The sequence below is a fragment of the Lissotriton vulgaris genome, chromosome 8 (genome assembly GCF_964263255.1).
Source record: "Lissotriton vulgaris chromosome 8, aLisVul1.2, whole genome shotgun sequence".
Taxonomy (NCBI): Eukaryota; Metazoa; Chordata; class Amphibia; order Caudata; family Salamandridae; genus Lissotriton; species Lissotriton vulgaris.
In genome coordinates, this window is record NC_141696.1 from 935367684 (window position 1) to 935394424 (window position 26741).

Sequence of the window (26741 nt, forward strand, 5' to 3'; positions counted from 1 at the left end):
AAACGAGAACCCAGGTTTGCAAGGCAGGGGGATGTACAAACACTAGCCTTATCATACTTTTATCCGCGCAGGCAAATTCCCCCTCAATCCTATCCTTTATTTCGTAAAGGCCCTGCTGCAAGACATCCCCTGGCATTAACCCTGCTTGACTGCCAGCGTCCCTTTCTTTTTAATCACTTTGGCCCCCTCTCTGGCCTCGAGGCTATAGATTGACTCAACGATCCATCTAGTGAGTCGCTGATTGGTAGCGCAGTAGCCCAAGAGCCCATTGAACATAGTATGGTGTGCCCAAATCAAACCAACAATCGAGTAGATGAGGAAGGAGGTCAAACGTCTCTGTTAACTAGCCCTCTATCATATGCAGCTACCCAGGGGTTCTTGACCGAGGACAAAATCATAGTCCCAGTAGATCGCGCTAAGCACTTAGTGGTTAATGATGATACAGGGTCGTCTTATGGATCTGTAAAGCCCTTACACCCTTTGTTGCCAGACAACTTGAAAGACCACTTGAAAATGTTGTCCTGGAACATAGCAGGTATTAACGCGTGCCTTGCGTCTACTGACTGGTCGAACTTTATGGACAATTATGATATTATCCTGTTGCAGGAAACATGGGCAACGGAGCCTGTTCACAAGTTGGGTTATATTAATTTCTTCAAACCTGCAACCAAAGGAGGCAAAGGGCGGGCCTCAGGTGGTTTGTTGATTTGGGTGAAGCAATCCCTGGGTTTCTATCCAACTGAATTTCCGGTGGAGAACCAGGATCTCCTCTCCATCATAATAAACAAAGTGAATAAGCAAATCATGAACATTGTCAATATTTATGCTAGAGGTCTGCCTGGCGGTCGAAGCCCACCCTTGTTGAACTTTGTTGATCATATAATTACGAAAATGGACAGAGGCATTATTACCATTCTTGCTGGTGACCTAAATTGCACCATAGAACCTGTGCTTGATATGGGAGACACTTGGATTATGGCAGACGATTCGGTATGGGGTATCCCGGACTTACAAGTGGCTTTTTGTTTACAAAATGGGTTCCGTGCATGTAACGGCCGCTCTGCCTCGGATATGGAAGGAAATTGTACTTTCGACAATGGGCAGAGGCAGAGCCGCATTGATTACATCTTATTGAACATGGAACATTGGTCTTTGCTAATAGACATGGCAGTATTACAGCGTCCGGAAAGTGACCACAACCCACTGTCACTGTCGTTGAAGATACCGGGTCTAAATAGACAGGAGGAGCCATCTGCCACCTATACAGGGGATGCCCAACTTACCAATGACAGGAGGAGATTGAAGTGGTCACGGGTCATGGAAGACGAGTGTTTACTGGACAATATTAATGTTGTGGTTGAAAATGCGCTTAATGAAATGTCGCAAATAGATTTGATGGGGGTGGATATTGGATTAGCCAACAACGTGATGGGAGTTCATATTAATTGTTTTGACCGTCTAAAAACTCTTCTATCCAAACCGTGTGGGAGTGCTACTACTAAAGCTAATCCTTTGCCCCAAAAATGGTACAACAGGAAATGTAGGGAGGCACATGCAGCTCTCATTTCAGCCATTAAATCCCGGGATTTGGTTGGAGTGAAAGCTGCAAGGCTCAATTACAAGAAAACCCTTAGAGAAGCTAAACGGGAGTGGGAGGATAAGTTTTGGTCAGACCTCCTGGAGGCATCTTCCACTAACAACCAGAAAAGGTTTTGGGATTTAGTTAAATGGGGTAAAAACGTAGACTCTTCTACCCCGGGAAATAATGTGCCCCTTGAGGATTGGGTATCATTCTATTTGGCCCAATTTAGAGCTGATGATCATGAAGCTACAAATCCCTTAGGCAATGCACCCTTGCTGAGCCCTCAAGGTGAAAAACTCACCTTTACAGTTGCTGAGGTCGAGCTGGCGCTGGCGCTGACCCTCCGAGGGAAAGCCCCCGGTATGGATCTGATCCCGGCCGATTTATTTAAATCTAATCCCGCTTTGTGGCTCCCTTATATTACCAGGATAGCTAACACCTTGGCCCTTAGAGCTACAGTCCCGAAATCATGGAAAGGGGCCGAAATTGTTCCAATCTACAAAAAGGGCGATAAATCCATCCCAGGCAACTACCTCCCTATCAGTTTAATCGATTCAATTCAAAAGATAGTGGCACGCATGGTCCTAGGACGGGTCCAGGGATGGATTGAAACAGAGAATATCTTGTCACCCATGCAGGCGGGCTTCAGATCAGGAATGAGCACCATAGATCAGGTTTTTAGATTCTGCCTGATCTATTGGAAGGAGGTGTGGTTGGGTGGCGGTACCATCTATGCTGCATTCATTGATCTGAAGTCCGCCTTCGATCTAGTGCCTAGGGCCAAACTATGGGGTGTTCTGGAAAATCTGGGGTGCCCATTAGAATTATTAGACCTCATTGTAAGACTCCATGAGGACAACTTTGCGAGGGTGAGGTGGGGGGGCCAGGTACAAGTGACGGAGACATTTCCCGTAACTCGAGGTGTCCGCCAGGGGTGTGTCCTGGCCCCAACCCTCTTCCTCCTCTTTATCGATCAAGTTGTTAAGTTTTTCGTGAATACCCCCACTGATGCACCAATGCTGGCTGGGATGAGGTTCCCCTTACTCATCTTCGCAGATGACACTTTAATCCTCTCAAAAACACGCAGCGGACTCCAGCGGGCTCTCGACCGCTTTGAGGAGTACTGTGCCATCAATAATTTGGTAGTCAATGTGGGGAAAACAAAATTTATGGTTTTTACAAAAAACCATCCAGTCCGGAGTTCAGTGAGGTTGAATGGAGTAAACCTCGAGCAGGTCGATACCATGACCTACTTAGGGGTTACCCTCGATAGCCGCTTAAGATGGCAGGACCAGATCAATATGCAACATCTTAAACTTGCTAGGCTGACTGGTTGCCTTGTCAAAGAGCAGAAGGAATCAATTACAAAACGGGTCCTCCCGGCCCTTAAGATCTATGATGTTAAAATCTCTACAGCCATTTTATATGGCGCGGATCTGTGGGGCCACATGGACTTGCTTAATCTGTTCAAAACTCAATGTAGATTCCTTTGAAATCTAGTAGGCCTCCCGCAGTCAACACCCTCGATTCCCCTCTGTTTGGACCTTGGCTCCCCACCTATTAATGAGATGGCAAGATTTAGGTTAGTGGCACTGTGGAGACGGATATGGACTTCTCCAGATTTATCCCTCTTTGCAAAAGAACTGTCGGAAGTCAGGTCTATTAGGGGTTCAGGGAAAATACCATGGCTTTCTGCTGTTAAATCTATCCTTAAAGATATGGGCCTGGAACACCTCTGGACATCCCCTCAATCTAACGCTTTCCCATCCAAAGACGAGTTCAAATCCTTGTATTGGGCCACAACCCGCCTAAAAAGAGTTCTGCTTTCTAACAAAAATGACCTTACAGGCAGGTTTTTAACATTCAAACTTGACCTATCGAGAGAGCCATATTGGGATGTTATATCTCGACCGTTAGATAAGAAGTTGTACCACCAGTTTAGAGTGGGCGCTCTGCCCTTGAACAACTTTCTAAACAAACAGTCTACAGGGATATCGCCCTACTGTACATGCTGCCCAGGTCATATTGAATCTGAAGAACATTTTCTTTTTGCCTGCCCAAGGTACGGTGCACCCCGAAAGAAATGGTTAAAACCTTTGTTTCAAAAACTACCATTTAAAACAGCGATGGAAGCTATATGGGTGCTCAGGACTAACACCTTCGAACTCTTTGTGGTAACTTTGGCAAAGTATCTGGGATGGGCTTGGCTCCTAAGGCTAAAAACCAGCATGCCTTAGCACCAAGTACAAAGATGATCTACAATTAGTCATAATCTGTTTGATTATGTATCTGCTAACTATTCCATGACTTAGTTGCATCTGTATCCCTTGTTTCTTTTCTTGCCATATAAAGGGCCCGTTTACAATGAATTTGAACTGTAATGTCGACCTTTTAATGCAATGTTATTTATTTTTATACAAAATATTCAGGTTTATTTATTTATTAATTGAAATTTAATCCTGTTTTATCCATTTGTCTTAAAACGTTCCTTATTCTCATTTGCATACTTATTTGTATATCTTTTGTTAATGTTTAAACTTCTTTTATAGTGTTGTTTTTCCGGTTGTTTGTTTAAATTGAATCAGTTATATTCTTTTGTATTTTAATGTGTCTTTTATGATTTGCTAAAAATCAAAATAAAGACTTTAAAACCTGGCATCTAATGAGAAATAGCATGAAGCTCTAGCTGTCTATGACATCACTCTCCAGCAAGATATGAAAACATCCTCCATATTAACAGTCACACTATCACTAATTGTATTGTTTTGTTATATGTTATATGTGGTCTTTGCACGCCTTGGTTCCTTGATAACATGAAAGGGAGCCAAACATAAATCTGCCAATGCCCACACCCAGACTAGCCATTAGCCTACTCTCTTCCACTCCATTAAAAAACAATGCCTCATATGGTGCCAGCCCTCCGGTCTGGTACAAAATTCTATATTTAGTGGTCTTACATCATTCTTCACAACCAACTGCACATTTCCTTCCCATTTAAAAAAAACTCTAGCTGGTGTTTCCCCCATGTTAAAAATATGCCTTTGCCCCCATCCTCTGTTTCCAGCATCTGCATTACCCTCGCCCAACAGCAATACAGAAAAATCCATACCTACCTGGCATCGTGTACCTGGCATCCTGACACCCTCTCACACAACCATTCGTGCATTCCTTCCTACCTGTCAAAAACACACACTTCCCTCACATTGCCACTCTGGTGTTGGTGGTTTTAGAGAGAAAATATGAGAGGTACCCCTTAACAAAAATCAAGGAAAGTAGGGTAACCAACCAATGTAAAAAGGAGAGATTCCCTTGAACAGAAATAAAATTAATATAACTTTATGGACGAAAACAATTACAAGATTCACGTATATAAAAAAAAAGACCACAATTTATTGATCATACAGTAATTAAAAAAGTGGACAGTTAAAAGACCACTTGACACAGATTTTTAAAACAATGAAAACAATAAAAAAAAACCCTGACATTCAATATTGACCAGCAAAATTGATACATGAAGACAGAAAACAGTAAGACATTAAACTCGTACAATACTAAGCGTATATTCAAACTCTATTTCTGACACCAATATTATGTACACAACAATACAGTGTATCAACAAGGATATCCGAGTCGAGAATTATACTGAAGAGTGTGTCGACGCGTTTTGGTGGTTTCTCACAATTCTATCCACCTTTGTCAAGACTACAATTGATATCTGTCGTAGTACAGGGGTCAATATAATCTCCCTAAAGAATAGATACACAATGGATTAGAGTGGATACATCATAATTCCAGATTGTTAGAATTGTTTTAATTTCCTACAGTTGAAAGGATAACAATGCAAAAATAATTACATAAGTGAAAGCCTTACTAATACATTACAGTTGGTCGTACATTTGTGTTTGTTGTTACATGTGGAAATCTAAAAACAATCCGATATAGCCTGAATACCAAGTTCCTTTACAAACAATCACAATACATTTTCTAATATGCTGCAACATTCGTTTCAAATGTATACACTTCTATGTTTCTGGGAACTGACTAGTCCGCTAATTTCCCTTTACCTATCATTTTCAAAGTCCTCAATTAGTTTGTGAGGAGGAATCTTTTTTTCTCACTTTTATAGACCTCTAGAAAAAAGGGGACTATTACATTTCACTTATGTTAACTCTTCCTCTTATTAACAAATTTAACAGAGAACATCTAGTTGTATTTATCTTGATATTAATTGGCGTTTGAAGTTGCTGTTTATCTTTGGCAGATTTAAAGACCAGGAATTATGACCTACATCCCATGTTTTTGATTACCAAATTGGAATTTTTTATAACGGTCATTTTTTGTTGTTATATAGTTACATTTAAATCCACTTTTCGATGTTTTGTCAAATTTCCATTATTTTCCACAATAAAATATGGTGTAGGCAACGAAATACTGACTTCATATATCCATTTTAAAACTGCGTCTCTTTATCGAGTTACAGGTAAAAAGTCCTATAAGTCAAAACAGTAATGGGCAGTTAGGAGGAGGCAAGTAATATATCTTTACAGGTGAAGGGCACTGGTCATGATAGTTTAATTACAGCGTATCGTACTACCTCATCTAGCTTTATTAGAGGACTGGCGTACCTGTTACTAGAGCGCTAAACGTTGGCAGTAGTTGTTTCAAACAGTTAAGCCTCGTAGTGCGCCTTTCTTTCCATTTAAAAGGGAACCAGGGGCGCTTACGTCATGTCCATGCAATGGAAACAATTGTTTCACTAGAGATCGAGACAAAAGTGCAAACAGGGCCATTAGAGGTGAAGCGTTTTAATTTTAAAGCTTGCCTTCTACATTCCCCATGTTTCCATGTCCGCTTACCTATAGAATCGTGAAGGACTGCCTGCTTCTCTGGTTGCATGGAGTCTACCAGAAAGTGCGGGGCGCCGTGGTTAAATACAGTATCTAGAGCATCATTGGTCCAAATAGGAGCCAGTCAGAAGAGTGTATTTGGATCTAGGATATTTGCATACACGAGTTTGTAATGCAGGAATCCCATTGGCCAGGGTACAAGACTTGTGATTGGTCTACTAACTGAGGTGTTTGTGTAAGGCAACCAGACTTTCGATACTAATTAAAGTTGTATGGCTGCAATAGTTCAGGCATTTAGAGGATACGTAGCCCGTGAAAGGAGAATATGTTAAAAAAAAATTGCTACCAATTTCCTTATTGCATTAAGAGCAGAAGGGGCGGCCTGGCACGCTTCCTGATGCTTTCAAAATAAAAACAGGGTCGTAAGATGGGGAAAATTTGTCAATAAAAGAAAATAAATAAATCCTAGTAGGTGAGATTCATATATAAACATGAGGAATTATGTGCCTCCACTTTGAAAAATACTTAAAACTGGAGAGTAGAAAGCTTAACATAGTATTCATGTCTCCAGATTGAGACAAATATGGGTTGGTCTAAATACATTTTGTCCAGTCCTCTCTAGTATTTAAGCCTTTAAGAATGGTATTTAAAAAGCAAAAGTACCATTGTTCCCGAGTTTTTCTTAATTTGTCGATGTCACCACCTAGTCTGGTGGTTCTAATCTTCTCCAGGATGTACCACCGTATGTCATTGCAAGAATGATTATGCTGTCTAAAATGCTCTGTCAATGGCGCATTGCATTTGTTTGTGCGAATGGCCGATTTGTGCTCCAAAACTCTGAGTCTGAGTAGGTGGTTTTAGGACTCTAGGCTTTTTATTACAGCTGCCCAGTGTAAAGTGCATGTGCTCTCTATTGTAAAACATGGTAAGAGTGGTCTACACCTGCTTAGTGTATTTAATTTACCTATCAGTTCCATGTAAATTGGTATCTCAGATACCCAGGGCTAGTAAACTAAATGCAACTGGTGGGCTTGCAGCGCTGATTGCGTCGCCCACCAAAGTAGTTTTTTAAACCTGTCTCACTGCCGCTGTAATGTGACACATACAGTGGGTGCCACGTCTGTGACTCCCCTTTTACTAAATATCAGTCACCCCTAAGGTAAGTCCTGGGTAGCCCTATGGGCAGAGTTCATTGTAGGTAAAAGGTAGGACATGTGCCTTAACTGTGTGGCATGTCCTGGCAGAGACAAATAACCATTTTGGTTTCTCACTACTGTGAGTCTGCCCTCTCATAGGAATGCATTGGAGATTCCCTGATATGTGCTTCAGGGGTAATTCCTGACGTGAGAGGAGTAGTGTGGTCAAATTTGGTATGTTTGGAATAGTGATAATAAATCCTACGTAATGATGTTCGCAGATTTATCATCACTATTTTAGAAATGCCACTTTCAAAAGTGGGCATTTCTGTGTGATATGGGTCTTTGTGCCTGCCTCTTGTGTATTGCATGTCTGGCTCTAGAGTGACATGGGCTGGGGAGGTGCAGTGGCTCCAAAGGGGCTCGGCGAGTCAGCACTAGGCTGAATAGGCCCATCTGCATTTTGAGTAGTGGGAGGAGCAGCACCTGGGCCTGAACAGGACAGAGACTGTCTCACACAATGCTGGCTCCGCTCCCCAGTGGTGTGTCTGTGGTCAGAGCCTACACTAACAAAGGAAGTGCTGTACACATCTGAGAAAATGGTTGAGTGCCCCCCCAGAACTGGTTTGGACTGGGCACAGAGCCCTGGGGCAGGGGGAGAACAAAGACACTAAGTGGCATAAGTATTGGGGCTGTGACCCCATGTATAGGTGCTGCTTTGTGTTTGACTGGACTGGAAGGGGAGGACTGCTGGACACGAGGAAGAACCACTGTGGGACCTAGCTGCTGTCTCCTGTGGGTTCCTATGTGCTGGGCCTGCCTATGCCCAGCTCTGCCATGGGGAACTCTGGACTTACCACCTCTTGAGCACTATAACTTCTTTGACTAAGACCCAGGAGTTGGGCTTGAACTTTGCGCATCTAGGAGCGCTTTACCTCTATTGCCTTTGGGACCGAGAAGGGGGCTCATACTTTCAAGCACATTGTTATGAGCATAGTAGCTTTATCTTTTACCCCTTTGAGCCAGAGAAGGGGGCCCCTGCTCTTTGAGAACGGCGAGAGCAGCTGCACAATGAAGCGCAAGTCGGATGGCAGTTGCCTGGTTGTGGGCTGGGCCCCGTGAGAAGAGGCTTAAAACACAGCTGGAGTACAGAGGTAATTATGGTAAACTGTGGGTGATATGGACATAATGTTTTATGCCATGTGTAACCCTGCCCTTAGTTACTGTTCATCCTAATGCTGGTGCTCGTATGTGGAATTGCATTAGCCAGAAAGGCACCCAAATATGCAGTATTGGTGATCTGCGTAGGTCTAAGGTGCCATACTGTGATGTATTATGCCTAGATGCACTACAGGAAGTCTGTGGGCTAGAGAGCATTAATGCGAGTGTTTCTTTGGGGGCACTTTGGCTAATTCTGTGTATGAGCAAATGTTCTATGCTCAGTACAAGGCTGCCAGTGGTTATTGGTTAATCCTAAATGTTATGTTCATGCTAGTGCCCTATTGCCAGTAGTTACTGTGCTTTCTCTCAATGTACAATTGTGAGTTGTGATGGTCAGGACAGTGGCCCGATTGGCCCTGTTATGTATATAATCCTCTGTAGAGTAATACCTAGTGCCAGGTGGCACAGTGTATATATGTGATTGCGTTCTAATGTGATTTGTGAGTAATACAAAGGCTTTTCTATATAACCATGTGTGGCGTTTCTTTTGTGGTGTGCCTAGTGTGTTGCTGCTGTGTGAGTGTGTTGCGCAAACACTTTACACATTGACTCTGGGATAGGCCTGACTGCTCGTGCCTAGCTACCAAGGGGGTGATCAGGGGTTATCCCCAGTATGTAACTCCCTTGCCCTGACTAGAGTGGTGGTTTCTGCCTGGCTTAGGTGCTTGCCCTAGACAACCAGGAATGCCATTTCTAACAATTTGAAACCACAATCTCCCATTCCACCATATTGATCGGGTCTCTGGAGACCTGAATTAGATGTTAGGACAAAGGGAACGTAAGTGCTTCCCCATATGATGTAGCAACAATGGGAAACAACATTTGCCTCCTACTGTTGCTACATCCTTTTCATAATCTGGTACTCATGCTAACGGATGTCTGCAGGAACGATACATAACGTTCTAATTTAAAATGATCTATCCCTGACAATCAATACGAAAAATGGAGGCATTCACTCTTTGAATGGGTTGTTACAACCATATCCTCCTTAAAGAAGACCTATATAAATTCTGAGGAAAATACTGAAGCCTTTATATTTCCATCTGCATACCAACCTAACCAAAACACAATGTAATTCACTCTGTTGTGTTCTCCTCCTTCTTGTAGCGCCCCTTCTGGCGAAGGGTATATGTTGCACTTTAGAGAATCATGATCCTCTACTGAACTTCACTAAATAGGATGTATCTGTTAATATTAAATCTGGACCCCCCACCCCCTTGCCTATTATTAAGCCTCTTCATGCACAATGGACTATACTGCCTACAGAAAACCTGTACATAATTAAGTATAAGTCTGAGTATCAACCATACTTCAAGCGTAAGCATTTATTAATCATAACAAAATGACTACATTTACTTCAGTCTAACATGAATTGACAATTGAAGACAATTTAGTTTTCTTAGTCTTTAAGTTTGAGGATTGCCAATGACTGAAAGGTTTGCAAACACTCCATCCATCACGTTGTGATTTCCGTAGAATTGAGGGAATGCCAAGATGTGGATCCATGCTTGGATGCCTAATTAACCACAACATAAGTTAGGTTACTCGTTTTCCCATCTAGAAGGTATATGGCCTAACATTCAGGCAGGGCTGTTCCTATTGAGGAAGAACCATTAATAATGTTCTCATTGCTGGTCTTGTCTAGAGAGGCAAAGTGGGTGACAAACAGTGACATTTATTGCAGCTGGAAAAGTTTGCAGTGGCTGACACGTTTGAGAGCATTCCAGCCATCAGCAATGGTTTTTTCTAAATATGTGAAACAAAAGCGTAAAACAGTCAGGCCTGCAGCTGATTGACCAGGTGGTATTCCTGCACTTTAATATCGCTTACCTACTCTGGGCAGTGGCCTTTCTGCCTCTGCAGGATGTAGCTGCCACTAACCACCTCAGAGGCACTCAGGAAGTCTTGTAGTGCTGTCAGGTAATGTTGAGGTCTTAGAGACAACAAAAGATGTACCTTTGCTATTTGCATGCCACCAATATTACCCTATCTAGTTTTACACCGCAAAGAAGGGCAATCAAGCAGATGTACGGCAAGAGAATAGTGCACAGGAAAAAGAACTACCATTCCAACAAATCTCAACAAGAGATATTGCATGACCAAACACGAAAACATATATTTATGAATGTAAAAGCAGGCTGGCTTATTGGTTCACAGGTCATCAATAAGTTCATCGTGTTCTGTCTCTTGGTGCTTTATCGAATTCATTGACCCTGACATCAGTACACTTTTTGAATTCCATTCGCTGTAATACAGGAAAAATGACATTCATTAAATATTTATTCGCATGTATTTATTGTGAGATTGGCAGTGAGATGCACACATATTTGTTTCTTTATATTTCTTCAAAAATGCTTTCTATAGCTTCCCTTTTACCTTTTGTCCACTATGGATGAAAGACACGTGCACGATTTCAGATTCTATGAAAGCACGGTTCTGTTACAGATTTATAAACTAGTGAGGTCATGTTCACTTTGTCAATATGCTTCCTGCTTGCACAGTCCTAGTTCCACTGCTTGTGTGTTTGTTTAACATTTTTTATCCAGTATAGATTTTGGCATTCATTTGTGACAAGGAGTGATTTTGCAATAGTTTCTTCAATGTGCTGGTGCCAACGCCAAAGTTACTCAAGTCTCCATGCATTTGTGGTGTAACTCCATATTTGAACTTTCTATCACCTTGCTTAAAAATGTAAGCATTTGTACTAGTCTTGTTGGGTTTTGATTTAATTCATATAATATATGAGTAGGAGAAATCCTTCTAGTCAGGTATTTTTAACTCACCAGTACTCATTTTCCCACTCCCTTTCACCAACATTGTCTTTATCATAGACTCCATCTATAAGTGCTCCCGCGTAACTGTCTGGCCATAGTACACCTCAATCCGTAGAGGATTGGGATGAACCCCAATGGTGAAGCATGCTATCAAGGGGCAACACAAACTAATCCTGCCAAAAAGTGTAGGGCAAAGGCAAAACGTTTGGGAAAAGACCACCCTAAGGTTGACAGGTTGAACAAATACAATATATAATACTCACATGCCAAAGTGTATACATTTATAATTAATGAATTAATTAATCTAATCAACATACTTACTTCACGATTAATGAAGTCATGTAAAGATCAGTTTAAATTTGTAATACAATACTACCTCCTACATGTTTGGCCATTAAGGCAAATGCGATGAAAGGGTTTGCTGACAGAATATCAACAACTAAAATATCCCCATGCCACAATATTGAGTTATAAATGCCAATTTCATGAGTATCAACATCCTATATTGATAATGGTAATTTCAAAAATATCCACCAAAAATATCATTCATAAATATAGTTGTACAAAATATCGTTTTTATATATATATTACCTACTCGCGGTCACCAGTAGGTAGTTATAGTTAGGACCCAGTTACCATAGGAAAATGGCAACATTCTATTCCCAATAACTTTGGCGCCGATTGACGAATCTTCGCAAAATTTTCAAAACTAATTCTTTGGTCAGATCAGCTCCTATGTTGAAATATTGGGGATAATTCGTCAAGAGGGGGTTGAGAAAAAACGGGGTTCCCAAAACGTGTTTTTTCAATGTTAATTTCCATAGGAAACTTTAGACAAGGCTACAGGTTGAATGGGTGAACCGAATTACCCCAAATTTGGCAGGGAGAAGGGTCTTGCTCTAGAAAGAACGCTTTTGTTTATTTGGTGTAAATCCGTTCAGTAGTTTTTGGGAAATATGAAAATTTACAGATATCCATATTTGAGAATTCTGCCATCTGATTGGCTGAGGGGTTACGAGCACAAGCCTGCCACTGATTGGCTGCGAGCAGTTGCAACAAGGAAGTGTTGGCCACCATTTTGTGATTCTGTTGAAGCAAGTAAGGGGAACAAGGGTGAAAAATGTGGGAAAGAGGAGGGTAGGAGCACTGTAACCTCTGTGGGGTGTTCAGTGTGTCCTATAGAGGGGGGTGTGCAGCAAAGTATTCACCCCTACTGGTGTGAAAGTGCTGGGCTATGGCAATTAAGTGAGGTATTGCTTAGTGTATGATGTTGCTAAGGTGAGCTGGTGCACAACTCAGGGATTAAAGCGTGAGCCCAAACTGTGTGTCTTATGCTGTGAATTCATGTGCGCTGGCCGCTGCAGTACAGTTGTGGAAGTAGTGTCAGCATGTATTTATACCTTGTAGGATGAACTACTGACCCGTACTGGTGTGAAAGTCTTGGGTACGAAAATGTGTGAGGTATTGTCTAGAGTCTCATGGAAGGAGGAAGTGTTTGTTGCCATTTTGTGATTCCGTTGAAGTGAGTAAGGGCAAAAAAAGTGGGAATAGGAGGGTAGGAGCACTGTAACCTCTGTGGGGTGTTTAGGGTGTGCTATAGAGGGGGTGTGAAGTGACCTAATGATACCTACCGGTATGAAAGTGCTAGTCTACGAAAATTAAGTGAGGTATTGCCTAGAGTGTGATGCTGCTAAGGTGAGGTGGTGCGGGACTCGGGGATTAGAGTGTGAGCCCAAATTGTGTGTCTTATGCTGTGAAGTCATGTGCTGTGGCCGCTGCACTATGGCTGTGGAAGGAGTGTCAGCATGTGTTTATAACTACTAGGATGAACTACTGACTCGTACTGGTCTGAAAGTCCTGGGGTACGGAAAATATGTGAGGTAGTGTGTAGTGTATCATGCTGCTAAGCTGAGCTGCTAGAATCGGGGATGAAAGCATGAGCCCAAACTGTATGTCATATGCGGTGAAGTCATGTGCTCTGGCTGCTGTGCCATATCTGTGCAAGTAATGTCAGCATGTAGTTATAGGTACTCGGAGGAAGTTTTATTTTGAACATTGTAAATTGTGCATGGTGCTTAGGGGGTGTTATATAGGGAGTGCGAAGGTAAATTTGCATGTATGAAATGAATTTGGTATTTGGAAAGTGGAAAGCACTGACTCCTACAGGTCTGATGGCGCTGGGGGCGTTAGATGAATTGCTGCTGGAGTTGGGGATAAAGCTGATGAACTACTGAACCCTATTGTGAACTTTTAACCTGCACGTACCATTAAATGTTTGATAAAATGTTGCAAAAGTATATTGTCAGTTCATCCAGAACGCTGCAGGCAGGTTTGTGGTGAATGCCCCTAGGCGTGCCTCTGTAACAGAAATCAGAAAAACTCTCCACTGGCTACCGGTCCAGGCCAGAATCAATTTCAAGGTCCTGATTCTGACCTACCGCGCCTTACTTGGCCTGGGTGCTGGGGACATTGGATCTCTTGTGTCCTTTTACACCCCGGGTAGGGCCCTGAGATTGGCTCACAAAAACCTTTTGGCGACCCCACAGATTCTTAAGGCCGGATGGGGAGGGAGAGCCTTTTTCTCCCTCGCCCCTAAACTGTGGAACACCCTTCCCGCTGACCTTAAGGGCCAGCCATCTCTTGCCCTGTTCCGGAAAAATCTAAAAACTTTGCTATTTTCAGAATCCTAATGTAACATCCGCTTCCTTCTTCTTGCCTCCGACCACTCAGCTGTCTATCTCATTTCCATCTGATGCGCCTTTATGCCTCCAGGTTAAGTTGCGCCCATACAAATTCCTTATCATTCATTCATTCAAAACTGGAGTTCATCAATCACTTCTTACTGCGAAAGAATTTGTGGAGAAAAGTCAAGAAAAAGATGAAAATTTAGAAGCACAGTTAATCAATTTGATGGCAACTTGGAACAAATGAGTATTGGTATTGTCGTCATGGAGAACTCAGGTGTATGTTACGGAACGTAGGTACACCAACATGGTTGTCACACTTAGCTGTGCTAAGTATGCATGGGAAGATTTGCTTGCATTTCTAAGAGCAGTGAATTCCAATATAAAAAATGTTGAAATAAAGACTCCTGGTGAACTGTGTTCATTGGATTCTGTAAATGAATGCAGATATTTTAATCATAAGTTTCAAGCTATGATGTATTTTATCTAAAATAAAAAGAATCCACCTCTTGGAGAAGTTACTAATTTCATATACATATGCTACTATGGATCAAGGATGCACCTAAATTTGAATGTGATTCAGATGAAACAGTATTGTCTTGCATCGAACAGTATGTGACATGTGAGATTCCAAGAGAAGGAGGAGAAAGAAGCTTGAGACAGCAAGTTTTACGTTTCCAAAGTCATTGTTGTGGAAAGTATTGCAGAAGTTGTTCAATATATCAATAACTACAGTTCAGTCATTTTAAAAATGTGGAATGCGACCATGGACATCCAGTATGTTGAAGATAACTAAATAGCTGTTGCACGTTATGTTACATCGTACATAACAAAATCTGACAAAACAAAGATGAAACAAATGTGGGAAGAAATTGCACAAGAGAATAGCCTTAGCAAAAAATGTTACAGCTTTAGATTGAAAATGCTTTCCCACCAAGAAATTGGATAGTATTAATGTTCAGGCCACTTACGTTCTACGAGTTTGTATTCAAAGTCACAAGGAATCATTTGGGTAAGTTTAGGTCTTGCCTGCAAACAAAAAAAAGATTGTTGAAATCATTGAAGAAATTGAACAATTAGCAGCAAATCAGCCAGACAGTACAGACATTATTAAAACTAATATGTTGGACACATACTATCCGAAAAGGAGTCAACATTTGGAACACCTATGTCTGCATGAAGTAGTTCAACATTACAGCTTCAAAAGAAATGTTTAAGAGAATTTAAAAGAAGGAAAGTTTGCAGTAGTTGGCTGTCATGGTTGTTTAGTAAAACATGCAAAGGGTAATCTTATAAACCACAAGAAACTTAGTTGTGAAACTCCAGATAAGCGAGAATTTTACTATTTAGCACTTCTGCAGCTGTTTAAACAATGGCCTAGTGAAAGTGAATTTCTTGGAGAGTTTGACTGCTACGAAGATTCTGTTAATGCTTGTAAAGATAGCATTGGATGTCCAATTTTCCCTACATATTTAAAAATGTTGAATGATGAAGTTGAACAGGAAAAGACTATTATAGCTGAAATAGCTCATGAAAGTTCTCAAGATAGTCAAAGTAGTGGTCCATGTAGTCAAGATCCTCTTGGACAACTTATGCTGGAAAATGAAGCAGCGATTGCTATGCATGAAGTTAGAATTGCCATGCAACAAGAACACAAGGAGAATATCACATTGGAAAAGTTAAAAGAACATGTCAATTTCGAACAGAAAGAAATATATGTGCAAGTGAGAGAACGGAGAGAACATGGTTTGTTGCATGAACAAAAAAGAATGTCTATGTTCATCTTTTAAACCTCTTCTGATGTATATTAGTGGTCAAGCTGGAACAGGTCAAAGTTTTTTTACTAATGTTTTGACCAGTTATGTTAAAAAAACTACTGGTTCACATTTATGTTGTGTGGTAACAGCTCCAACTGGATTAGCTGCACACAATGTTAAAGGAGTTACTTTGCATAGAATATTGATGTTACCATTGGAGCATGATAATAAATTAGAATATCAGAAGTTGTCTGGAGAAGCTTCTTATGAAGTGTCAAGAGTGCTGAAGAAAATTAAACTTTTAATTATTGATGTGTGATTATGGTCTCAAACTTAATGCTTGCTTTGGTACACTTAAGAATGCAACAGGTATTAAAAACAGATTAGGACGTTCACTTTGGGGTAAAACAACTAACCTCTGTAAAAGGAGAACTAGTGTTTGAAACTCTTCTACATGAAGACACTAAGAAATATTTGGGAAGTATTGGAAATGTGAATGTGTGGTTAAATTTTGAATATAAATAACTCACTCAGAATATGCGACAAGCAAGAGATGAAGATTATGCAAATATTCTAAAAGATGTGAAAATTGGTGTTCTAAGCAAACATGGTAAACAAGCTTTTCAAATTCGTCTACTAAAGAACTTCTTTACAAATGAAAAGACACCAGCAGAAGTAATGTACAAGAAAATGAAGGAAAAAAAGTCTATAGTTTGCTTAATGCCTACAGTGGAAGAGTGTTATACATTTAATAGAGAGCTTATGGAAATGGAAAATCAAGAAATAGTTCACATTGAAGCTATTGATAAATAAAGCATCAAGGAATAACAATTGTTCTTTCAGAAAAACTACAAACTAAATCGGATTCTTTGGAAAAGTCTGTATAAAAAAACTGCTTGCTTAGAAAAAATGTAGATGTATGTTTAAACTGTCGGGTAATTTTGAACCGTAATCTGAATGTAGAAGAAGGCTTAGTGAATGGAGCAATGGGGAAAGTTGTTGATTTTGTGAAATATCAAAATATAAATTTGATCAGATTGCAGAGGTAAGACAGATTGCACATTCTGCTGCTCGCTTTTTGCTTGTAAAAGACGTGTATGTTCGTAGAAAATAGGCATGAGCGAATTTTGCGGATCTCGCGTTCGCGAATTTTGCGGATTTGCGGATTCGCAATCCGCAAAATCCGCGAATTCCCGCGAATTTGCGGATTTTTTTTTTTGTGTTCGCCCGTGTTTCTGCCAGTTCGCGAGGGTTTTGTACACTTTCGCAAATTGCGAACTTACCTGTCGGGTCGCAAGTTTCGCGAACTTGTTGTTTCTACGTGTCCAGCCTGTTTGGGACACTCTTCTTCATCACTGCCACTCTGTCACCACTGCCACTCTCTGACTACTCATGCCACCCTCTGGCCCACCCATGCCACCTTCTGTTTCATCACCACACCCTCTGGTTGTCCAGTGTACATTATTTTCGGCAAAGCAAAGCACACCTTCCCTGCCTCAAGTGACCTGAATTAATTTGGGGCTGATTAATGTGTCACAGAATATTTTTTTAGCTGGCACCTGCTTCCTTAGTGCGCCCTGATTAGTGATCTTTTGCACTTGCTAAGTGCTTTCATTGTTGCAAAATTAGTTACAAGCAACACCTGCCCTGCCCCAACTGACAATAATGAATTAGGGGCTGATTAATGGATTTTAACTTCCAGCCTGGCTCCTGCTTGTCTCCCTTAGCTGTAATTCAGGACCTTTGTGGCATATGTGTAACTATTCTGAGGTTCAGAGCAGGGTCACATAATAGTTTCAACTGGCAACTGAACTCTGGAGGGGCCCCTCAGGAAGCACTACAGGAAATGGCTACTAATGATGAGCCTGAACTTTTGAACCTGGTAAGTAGTTACTTTCAGTTTTGCTAAGATCGTATTTCTGCAATTTTGCACTTATTCGCGGGGCGCAAACTCACGCGAACTCACGCGAACAGTGCGAGCAGTGCGAGCAAAATCCGCTGCTCGCGGATTTGCGGATTTTGCGGGAGATTCGCAAATCTCGCGGATTGCGGATTTCCCGAAAATCCGCAAAATCCGCGAGCGGAACGGATTTTCCGCCCACCCCTAGTAGAAAACAGTTTCTCTTCTGTTTAGCATATGCAATAACTATTAACAAATCACAAGGTTTAAGTGTAGATAATGCTTTGGTAAATGTTGTAAACACTGTGTTTGAAGAGGGAATGGTATATGTTGCATTATCTTGAACTTTGTCTGGTTTTTATTAAATTTATTTTCATGAGAACAAGGTTAATGCTGATGTTAATTGTGTAAGAGAATATCATCGTTTGAGAAGGCTGAATATCCTATTAATGAGAAACGTGTTGTGTGTTGAAAATGCCAACATTTTGATGAGTTAACGATGGTTGAAAAGCAGAAAGAAAATCCACAGAAAAGAAAAGATGTAAAGAAGCGGAAAATACAAACAAGTGATGATGTTGTTGGATACCAATTAGAAAACGCTATGTTTATGTTATTCTAAATGTTATATATTTGATCTTGAAGATGTTTGTGGTGAAATTCTGGAAAGTCAGGAAAAAATGTTGGGCCTCATTTTTGAAAAGTGACGCATCGCTGCGTGAAAACAGCGAAGCGTCACTTTTCATTGCGCCCTCCTTGCGACATGCTCAATGCCTCATATTTACAGTATGACACATCATGTCGCAAGGAGTTACAAATACGTTAGCATTTCTGACGTATCTGTATGGTGCAAAAGTGACGCATTGCTGGAGTGTGTCACAAAATTGACTCAACTCCAGCAATGCATCCTTTCACATGGGGCAGGCGCAAGATTTTGACGCAACGGCGTCCTAGAAGTGACGCAGTGAAATCTCATAGATTTCACTGCGTCACTTCTACGGGGCTTTTTGCGAGGGAACGCCCCCCCGGCATACATTATACCTGATGCAGGTATAATGTAGCGCAGGGGTTTACAAAGTGACACATCTGCTTAGATGCGTCACTTTGTAAATAGTGTGCAACTGGAGGCATGTTTTACGCTGCCAATGCTTCACAAAAAGTGACGCATCGGAAGCGCAAAACTGACGCAAGGCCTCATGAATGAGGCCCTTTATGCTCTGCACTTTACACTTTATTTCAAGAATTGAGAACTGAGAGAAGTAAGATTCATTCTGTTTCCTGTATTCGCCAACTGTTGGATACATGTACTGGATCTTTAACGTTCAGATGCACAAGAATTTCTGATGGTTATGCTTGGAGTACTAGAAGATGAAGGAATTCAGATTGAGAGTTTATTTGGACTCAGTTACAAATGGGAACATAAATGTGAAGAATGTTTATAATCTTCAAGGACTATAGTTGACGGAGAATTATTTTTATATTTAACAATACCTGATTGCAAATCTGTACCATTTTCCAAATTAGTAAAAAAAGCTGATCATGAGGTGATGTGTTCTTGTTGTGAATCAAGAATGCTATCTACATTATGCCTACAAAGATATGGAAAATATTTGATTATAACGCTTTCGACCAAATGGAAGAATAGTGGAAACCAAAATTTTAAAAAATTGTTGCAAATCAAGTATCTATTTCTGGAAGAACTTTTGCAACAGTCTCTATTGTTTTCCATGCTGGAAGTACTACTACAAGTGGGCATTATACAGTTTATTTAAAGTGTAATAATGGTTGGAGTGTAATGATACACATTTGGAAATGAAACAGAGATTGCATTATGAATTACCCAACTCATACTTAATTTTTCAGATACTCTATTCAGCTTTAATGGGAAGGTGTATAGATCTTTAAGGAATTCATACTGGATGCTTTCAAAGCGAAATTTTTGATACATTATCTGGCTTGTTGGGAAAATGTGCAGAGAAACTACATAAGATCTTTAAGGAATTCATACTGGAAGTTTTCAAAGCAAAATGTTTGATACATTATCTGGCATATTGGGAAAATGTGCAGAGAAACTAGGTACGATCGTAAGGAAATTCATACTGGATGCTTTGAAAGCAACATTTTTGATACATTATCTGGCATATTGGGAAAATGTGCACAGAAACTACGTAAGATTTCATCAGTGATGTCACTGACCATGTCATGAGTGATGTAATATGTGACATCATCAGCAGTGCATTGCGGATGCGCAAATTATAGTTAGCTCAACTAACTATAACAGGCAAATTTCTCTGGTTCTAAATGAGTCAAATATCCAACTAACTATAACGTCCCTGAAATCTATGATATTTTCAGTGAAATCTATGATATTTTCAATGAATTTATAAGGTTTTTTAAATGCTAATTCCTAACTATAACATCTGAAAAACCTGTGTTTTTTCAGTGAAAAAAAAAGAAAATATATATATATATATATATATATATATATACATATACAAGTAAATATTAAATATATTAAAGAATACAATTATTAAAACAATTAAACTATAACTTTAATGTAGTTTATAATTTTGAAATTATATAAAGATGTAACAAATACATGTATATACATATATATATATATATATATATATATATATATATATATATATATATATATATATATATATATATATATATATATATTTATACATATACCAATAACATAAAATATATTAAAAAATATTCTATTATAAATTGTAACATTAAACTATTTAAAAAATTGAAACTTAAATTGCCCACTCCAGTCAGTGCAAAAGTAGGGAAATTGTTGAATAGCGAAGGTGTAAAAATTACTATTCTCACTCTAAGGAGTGCAACAGTAGGGACATTGTTGGATATTAAAGGGAAACAATTTACTATTCTTATTCCAGGGTGTGTAATAGATGGGAAAGTGTTGGGTAGCAGAGTAATGAACATTACTATTCCCACTCCAGTGAGTGCAACAGAAGGGAAATTGTTGGATAGCGGAGGGATAAAATAGACTATTCCTACTCCAGTCGGTGCATCAATTGAGAAAGTGTTGGATTGCGATGGGGTAACATTTACTATTCTCACTTCAGTCAGTTCAAAATTAAAAAATGTATACACCATCAACAAAATTAAAAAAAATTAAAAAGTAAAAAAATATAATTAATATTAAAAAACACGTATAATGGTATATACATATCACAAATATCTACACATATTATATTAAATAAAAAATCAACAAAATAAACATTTTTTTTAGAAATTATTTATTAACAAAAACATTAATTATTACATAAATTTAGTCTATTTACTCCCTACCCTATAACACCACAAAACTTACAACCCACATCGAAAAAAATGGAATTTTCATAATTGACATAATTAATTACCAATTAAACAATTATTAATAATTAATTACAAACACTGATTCTTATATAACTTTTAAATCAAAGATTCACATGCAATTCACTGTATGCAGCAGATTACACTTCATACATTTCTACATTTTCCTATTGAGCCATGAGCTGCGCCTGATTTTGAGTTTTCTAGGTGGGATACTCCAAAATATATGTGATATTTTCCTTCTGCAAAAGTTCCTGTAAGTATCCCATTTTTCTCCAGCATTGATTTATCACTTGGACATAAAACATGACACTGAGAATGTTTTGGGTATGTGTTACTCCGTCACCAGTGTGTACACATTCCTGTCTGTGTTTTTCTGCAAATTGTGCTCCTATCACAATCATTTAAAACAAGAAAACACTGAATATTTTACATGCACATTTGTGAAAGAGTACGACATCATGCAAATTGGTCACTTTAACATGAATGAACTACTATTTTGGGGCATGTTAATATGATAATAATATGATAATAAGGAAAAAATAATTGTTTTGTCGCTTGTTGTTTGTATGTATTGATGTAACACTATTTTACTACATCAATCACAAGTATTAGTCAGGAGGTAATGCACTATATATATTTTTTTTCATTCTGCCAAAATTTTAAAACAAATAACATTTTTTTGTAACTGAAGACTAAACAACATGACCAATGTAACCAGGCATCCCCATCTCCAACTACATTAACTTGAAGCCTAATGTCCATAGAGCTAGATAATATGGTTTGAGCTAAATCCTATGAATTAGGGCACTATAAAAGAGCTGCCATGTGTGTCGGCGAGAGTGTGGTCTTTAGGGACTTATGAATATGTGTTTGTCTGAAGGGGCTATATTTGTACGGGTGACTGTGAGCCTAAGTTAGCATAAGTGAAATATATGCTTAGACACCATTCTGCCACTTTTGCACGCAACACTACATGGCTATGTTCTCGTAAGTACACTGCTTGCTCTTCTTCACATGAGAACTGTCCGTTTTTTACATAGCTAGCTGTACACCATGCTCTCTGTCTGCACAGTGTGTTCAAGTTTGAATAACAATGTCTGCTGTCGGTTTACATTGGTCAGTCCCACGCACATAGACATAACAGGAGGAACAACTGCCCAACTGAAACTCGGGTGCTTTTTATTATGGCATTACATGCATGAGAAGGCACTTGGAGAAAACCTTCTAACTAAGAAGAGCTGTGATTGTCCTGGGATGTGATTCATTGCATCTCATCTTGGAGGTATGAGGTCCCCCTGACAAAGCATAGAGGTCTTCTATAATTATAATAAACTAGCTCCCAGCATGGGGAGGGTGGTAAAGGGGTTGTAGTTCTGTTTCACTGTCATTATAATATAATTTCTTCTTTTGTGCTTTATGGAATTGTAACAATGCTGATTGTATTATTGTTATGCATTTTTCTGCTAGTTTTGGCTTGTGTACTGCATCTTAGAGCACGTTAGTTAAAATAAACATTTTAAACTATACCGTATCTCTGATTATTCACGTTGTGGACTAGTATGAGTATTAGATTGAAAGAGTGTTCCTGTTTCCCACTATTCCTGAGAGCTTACTAAGTCACATGTTCTAGGTTGTCTAATCATTGGTAGCTTTGCTGTAGTATGGAGAACAAAGGAGACACTATTGCTAGTTGGATTGGGTTTCTAGGCATTGAGGTGGCTATTTTGGTACACCACAATACACTGAGGTCCTGGTTTCCTGAGCATAGTTCTGTGCATGAGCAGAATCCCTGCAACATTGCGCACCTAACGTTTGGTCAGGTACTTATATTTGAGACACTTTAGTGGTGCTTGTACTTGTCCACAATACCCCCCTTCCTGTTTTCCGTAAAACAGTTGTGTCAGCATAACCTACCTATATTGATGTTTTACAGGTTCATTCAACCTAGAGATTTTTAAAAGGTTCTTATTATTCTATTGATTTGCTTACCCTTTTGTGCTGCCAAGCAATTCGTTGCTTTCCTTTTGTTAGTCCTCATGGCTGAAATCAATATTGCTGAGCATATTCGCGCGGCACTCCGTCGTCATTTGACTGCACATGGAGTGCCTGACGCATGTATCGCGCTTAATTTTGTGGTTGGTGATAATCCGGCTTACCACTTTGAGGTGCTCTACTCTTTGGAAAACTTTCCGGCAGTGAATGGAGATGATAATGTGTTCCATACATACACTCCCACTGCAATACCTGTTTTATGTCAGCCATATACGACACTTGAAGTTCCAATTTCGGCATGGCAACACCGTATTAGGTTAAATTGTGCCCTTCACCTCAAAGTGACTCTGGTCCGTTTAGGCCCTTTGTCAATTCCTGGGGCCACTTGGCCAATTTTGGCTGGGTACACACCTCATCCACATTATCTATCATCCCCTGTAGACAAATTGCGTGTCTTGCACACATCTTTAATTGAGGTACATAGGGCTCTAGTACAATATGTTTCTTGCAATCTCCAGGTCGGAGCATCTGGGGTTGCGACACAACCAGCTGGACCGGCCGGGATGTTGATTAGTCCCATCATGGTTAATTCAGTTATGGGCAAGCGTCCCCAGAATAAGGATGATTTACCTTACTGGCTTGCTGAGAAATTTGACCAGCTGGAATCAGTATTTCCTAAAACAACTCCTGTGGAAAAACTCAGGATCCTTGTAGGAAGGTGGATATCTGACTATGGTTACCCCCAAACTTTTTGCCTAGTGTTTAGCTGGTTTTAGACTTAGTTGGCCTGGGATCCTGCTATTCAGGGTCCCAGGCTAATTGCTCTGTCCTTAAAATGAACTCTGTGTACCTTAGGTACATACACAATTGGATACTGGACTACCTTATAGGCCCCTGTAACAGTGTACCCTAGGTACCCAGGGCATAGGTGTATCCAAGGCCTACCAAGGGCTGCAGGATGTAATATGCCACCCCTGGCCTGGCCTCCATATTTGACACAACTGGCTGATCCCTCAGCTGGGGTAAGTTGGTGTAATCACCTCTTACCTATATATAGTATATCTATATCTAACATATATGGACACATGTTAACCTATAAGTCACTCCTGTGGCAGGCCTCGACAATCCTAGAGGCAGAGTGCTTGGTTTCATGTGAGATGGTGCTCTGGCATGAGATGAGCCTGTCTGCAGCTTTCGGAACCACGTCCTTTAGCTCTTTAATGATATTGCCATACCACATACTCTTAAGTGCATTATGAACCTCGCGGTTAAATGCTATATTTGGTTTGGCTTTATCAAAACATGTCGAGTAAGGTGTCATATGACTTGGAATACTACCCCCCCACCAATTCTGGCGATGGGAGTAGCATTCCACCCTTTTAGAGGGAGACGACATGTACCTAATCTGAAACCCGGGTAAAGTTAAACATGAGCCTCAGCATCACAAAATGGATGCTGCCACCACAGACACAAGTCTGACCTCCTGCTGCTGGGAGTCCTTCCAGCTTCGGAGGCCTGGACAAAGGGTTTCCTGTCAGGGGAGGTGCTTGCACCACCCCAGACAGGATTTTGTGTAGTGGGTTAGGGAGGGCTGAATAGAATGAGACATGCCTGGGGCACACAAGGTGTCCCTGTGCATATGCCAGTTCAAACCGGAGCTGGGGCTTTCCAGCCCCAGTCCTGGCGCGAAACTGGACAAAGGAAAGGGGGTGTAACTACCCCCCTTCCTGGTCCCACCCAGAGGAGGGACCTAGCAGGTGATCCGGCCCTTAGATTTAGTTTAAGAGTAGGAGCTGTGTTCTAAGACTTCAGATCATCCTGAACTCGACTTGAAATAAGAAGATAAACTGGACTTCGACGTTCTGCTGCACAGAAGACTGAAGAGAATCTCCCTTATGGCCAAGGAGTGACCACCCACTGAATACAGGCACCATCCTGCAACTCGACATCTGCTTTGCCGCCGCCTCCTGCCGGAGCCAGAGCTCAGAGCCCAACAAGACCTGGATTCCCAGACATCTCAGAGCTCGATCCACAGTCCCTGAAAAGAAGAGACCCGTGAAGGCACGGAGAGACGTGGGACCGGCCATCTTAGAAGATCCATGAGGAGCTGACTGCGCAGCCCCTGAGGCATCCTCAATGCTGTGCTTTGGGGTTGGAAAAGCCCCAACACCGAGCAGCATCTGTACTGAAGATCAGCCCCCCAGCATCCACGAGATCTGCGTGGGGCCCTTTTGCATTTTGCCACTTGATGCGTCATCCCGGTCACTGGTCCATTGGCTAGTGGCCATCTTGGCAACAAAATCTACACTGCTGGTCTGGTTGCTCCAGACTGGACCTTGCTCCTGTAAAAAGGAGCAGCCCCTCTGACCTTGCTGGTCAGAGTAAGAAGCTTGCATCGTTTCCTGCATGGCTTGCATTAGCCAAGGCCTTTTTGCTCCGAACATGAAGCCGACACCGCCATCAGCTAGAGCCTTTGTGGGACAGCTCGTGATCGACTTGTGGATGTTGCTGACCTCTTAGTGTCCACGTGGCTGCAGAGACAATATTCCCTTCTTCACCTGTTGGCACCCGACATCGCCGGGTTCCCTCCTGGTTACACAGTAGTCAATGGCTAGTGACATTGAACATTGTCCCCTCTGCTTTCAGGTCTTCACTTCTTCAGATCCACCCTTAGATCCACCGGAACTCTTCTCGACTGGCCGCCTGCAGGATCATCATCTTCAGGCTCCATTGAACTGCACAGCGAAACCCAACGCGCTTTCACACCTCTGCACCTGCTTCCTGTGGGTGAGGTAACACTGGCACTCCAGTGCTCCTGTGTAGAGTACCATCTCTAGTGTCTAGGTTTCAAGTTGTTAGGTTCTGGTTCGTCCGGAAGACTCCCTTTGCTGTAACTTTGTAACTTTTACGCACACATTGAAAGTCTATGGGCGCCCGCGTGTAACTTCTAACACTGCACAAGCACTCCGTGGGCCTCCTGGTCACTAACTCTTGTTAGCTCATTGTAGTCCCAGTGATTCTGAAAGCCCTAGGCCTTACCACTGTTCGTATAGCGGTTCTTATACCACTATTTTAGTATATGGTTTGAGTGGCCACCAGGGCCTATCCATATTGTGCAACTTTTGTATATTTAAACACTGTTTTGTTTTAACGCATTTGCTTCTGTGCTCAAAAGAGAATAGGAGATACTTGTAGTAAATAAATATATATATATTATATATATTCAAAATATATCTGTGTGTTGTCCTTTCATTTGGTATTCAAGGAGAGTGTATATGGTAAAACAGCTTGCTTTACATGCCTTTACAGAGTTTAGCCTAAGACTGCTTTGTCCACGCTACCCCTAGGATAGCTGGTCTATAAGGTTGACTTACAACCAATCATCATAAAGGTTGTTTGGACTGATACAAGGTGGTCACTAGAACTAGTGAACATCATATATTAGGCCAACTTCTCACAATCCTTACAATAAGTTTGCAGAAAGACTGAATACCTGA